Below are 3,877 nucleotides of genomic sequence, written 5' to 3'. Positions count from 1 at the left end.
TGGGGGTGAGTAGAAAATGAAGGCTAATCATTTTTTGGGTGTACTATTCCTTCAATGGAGGAGTCGGAAATTATCACCTGAGATGCATGTTCATGGTGGTTCATGGAGAGGCATAATCCAATAAAAATAAATAAATGTGGAAATCCCATTATATGATTTTTTTTTTTTCATAATGCATTTGCATGTCACTGTAATGTAATTGCAGGGTGTTCAAATATTTATTTTCCTCTCTGTAATATAGTGTTAAAAAGGGGACTGAATACATATGAACACCATACTTTTTATATGCATGTTTGCAAAAAGAATAAGAGGGATGTATTATTTCCCTTCACTTCAAATATGCATGTACTTGAATTGAAAACATACATTCAAGTTTTTGCTTGTACAATGGAGAAAATGTGGAAATATAGTCGCACATAGATATAAATTGACACCCCTGCATATTTAGTTGCAAGTCTCTAAAAATGGACATATCATCATTTAGAAATAGCCATTTAGAAATAAATAAAAGAGGGACTGTTGGGCTATCCTCATTACTTTCATGCAGTTTAGGTATCTGCACTATTTCTATTATTCCTTTTAATTAGGGTTTCTACATGGATACAAAAAAAGTATCTACTGCGCATGCTTTATTTGAGTTCAAATTTAAGATATTATTACTGGGAGGCGACAGTAATCACAAGTGAGCTGCTGTGCCGCCACAGGAGACACTTTAACTGCCTAACATCCTAGAAGTGTTCATGGTACATAAAAGATCAGCAGTTACTTTAATGCTTATTAATTAAGTAACTCTGTATGCTCGTTTTCACATAATCCTAAGTCAACATACAGAACTTGTCCCTTATACTGCAAAGAATATATTTATCTTAACTGGGCTTCAAACCAAGAATCTGGAAGCACTAAAGAAAATTAGGTTTCCTTATTATTATGATAATTTGTGCAGCAAGAAACTGCATTCTAATCAGATTACCCACTTAGTTTCTCTAGTTTTTGTTAATGTGTGCAGTTCTTGAATCGATAATTTGTCCTGACTCTTGCTCTACATGAGTCCGCAGCAGACCCCTGTTAATGTTAAACGATGTTACATTTTTAGTGTTTGTAATAGACTTGTGATATTATATATGCACAATTTGACGTTAAAAGCTTAATTTGAAGGGTTAGTGAGTTTTGAAGCATATAAGACTAATTGGTCCGACGCAGCCTACTCTGACAAACATGATTTACAATTATAATTTTGCAATAAAAATGAGACTGGACTTTCAATGTTGTTTGGAAACATTTTATGCTTTGAATAAACAACATATGTTTGATTATATTATCAATTATTTTGATCTAAGACTTTAAGGAGAACATCTCAGCACATATTTATTTGCACACTTTTCAATCTAACCTCATGCTTTTGTTGCTAATAGCTGCCATAATGCCCTTCTTACACAGCTAACCTTATGTTTTTTCCAAAGTATAAATAACCATACTAATATATGTAGACAGTGTTTTCACATGTCTGTGTGAAGCACCTTATCACCAAAATAAAGTGCTCGTACATGTAAAACACTAACTTTTTTCTTACTTTGACTCTCCTGACTGTATCTAAGTTCCCCAACAACAAAGATCAGGGCATTGTTGTGTTTAGAAAGTTTAAATAATTGTGTAAAAACTGACTGCCTAATGTCAACCTACTGTTTATCACTAAATGCAGTGCAGTATGGGTGAGTAGAGTAATTAGCTTGTCTTGAATGAGAAAGGGTAAACTAATCAGCTAAAAAGAGCGTTGCTGATAGTAATAGCCTCATTTCACCTTTACTTATCATAAACCGTGCTCTTATTTGAAATCTGCAGCAAAACACCTGGCCGTGTTTTTAAAGTTTTGAATAATGAGCATGAGATTGTTGAACAATATTTGCAGAACACGTGCTTCCTGCAGATCCAGGACAGGATGATGTGTTTAAGTCTTGGTTAAAGACGGGATGCAGCATTGCTTTTACTCAGAACTCCATAGTGAGCAAATTAAAATAGCTTTTTTCTTTTAAGAAAAAATAAATATTCACCTCACTGTTTATTTTGCTGTAATGGAGAAACTGTAATGTGATTCCTGGACTGTCATTGTGTTTTGCTTTTGCAGTTTAACACAATTGCCAGAAATATTTTAAAAATGGGCAAAGTAGAAAAATATATTGCATATAATAGTTTCAGTCAGTAAGTTTTGATGCTTGTCATTCATAGTAATAACACTTTAAATTGTGTCAACATGGATTTATTCTATTACACTAATTTAGTGAAAAAACCAGCCAGGAAGGTTCCCTGGACTAATGTGAGCATGGGTCCAGCAGAGGCTAGTGTCCCTGCAGAACTGGTTGTGGCCCCTGTTATGGCCCCTGGAGTGAAAAAAACAAACTACAAAAATATATATAATATGTAAGTCAATTTTTTCTTGAAATACGTGTTTTTACTTCATTTGATCAGGAAGGTAAGACGATTTGCAGATGGAATAAAATGCTTTAAATTCAAAATAAAAAAGAAACATGGCCATTATCTTATTTCAAATTTATAATATTTAATTGTCTTTAAGTCATTCCTTTAGCAGAATATCTTATTTACCTGCTGAAATTAGTCAAGATTGTTTTAGTTAGAGAAATTATATCTTTTAGATCAGTTTTTGAGGTGTATAATAGGTAATAATAAATCAATTTTTTATGATACTGTACGCTCTGTCAGAAGAGCATAACTGATTCATCTCCTGGAGCTATTTAATATTTTGCCTTTACAATTTAGCTAAACAATTATTTGGAGCTTTAAGTTTTAGTGGTATTAAGATAGGATCTCATTTTTTCTTCTGTTTGATCAGGGATCTGAAACCCCAGCTTTGTGGCTCAGTAAATATACTTTATGATGCGATTTTGTCCTGACAAAATGAAACATCTATCATTTGAATGTGTATTGGTTTAGTAATAATGTAGCTCTAATTAATTTATTCATGTTAATAAAAATTCTTCCAAATCTTTATGTTATTAAAATAATGCTAATTCCTATAGATTAAAACATAACTCCCGCCAATTTTTTTCTTGGATGGAAGACCTTCAGCTGTTTTACATTCATTATGGCATTGTTTAAGTAAGGGGATGTAATTTCACAGCCACTACTTTTTAAAAATGTTAATTAAATGTTTTATCAGCATTATTATTTTTTGGCTGTATTTCTAGTATTTATTCTCACAAGCAGAGCATCATATTTTCAGAAAAATTCTGAAACAGTGGTCGTAGGAATTTGAAGCTACTCACTCCATCAGTTAGGAATTTTCCCAATGGGGTGTTCTTGGATATTCTAATAAAATCTAATCCAGTTGTGAACCTTTTAGGTTAATTTGAATTGTATTCTATTGTACATCTTGATATATAAAGATATAAAAAATGTCACAATGTTTACAGACACAAAATTAGCTAGTTTTAGTGGTTTTTCCTATTATTTTCTATTGTTTCTACTGAACAGAAATCGAAAAGTTTTGCTTTTTCTCTATGTGGGTTATTTAGCTTTTCTGTTGTTTGTCTGTGATTAATACTTCACACATTTAGTATATTTACTTTATTGAGTGTTTGGATCCTAATCATTGCTAGATCAACACAGAGTAAAAGCACAAGGACTAAAACATGCATTTCTTATAGAAAGAGTTTATATTGAAAAGCTCTGAAACTGGTTCTTTTTAGTATGAATAGATTAAGACCTTTGTGTTTAAGCTAGCCTTTCTAATGTTTCAGCTCAAAACAGTCCTTCATACCCAGGAGGGCTGCAAATAAAATGCTTTCATCTCATCTATCCTTCTATTACCTGTGCTACCTCACAGGCCGGATGAATTGTTACTGAGGTCTTTATCTTATTACAG

This window comes from Cyprinodon tularosa, unplaced genomic scaffold (assembly GCF_016077235.1).
Source record: "Cyprinodon tularosa strain WSP-4 unplaced genomic scaffold, ASM1607723v1 ctg101, whole genome shotgun sequence".
In the NCBI taxonomy this organism is placed as follows: domain Eukaryota; kingdom Metazoa; phylum Chordata; class Actinopteri; order Cyprinodontiformes; family Cyprinodontidae; genus Cyprinodon; species Cyprinodon tularosa.
The sequence above is the reverse complement of the archived record's forward strand: the minus strand, read 5'-3'. Positions refer to the sequence as shown.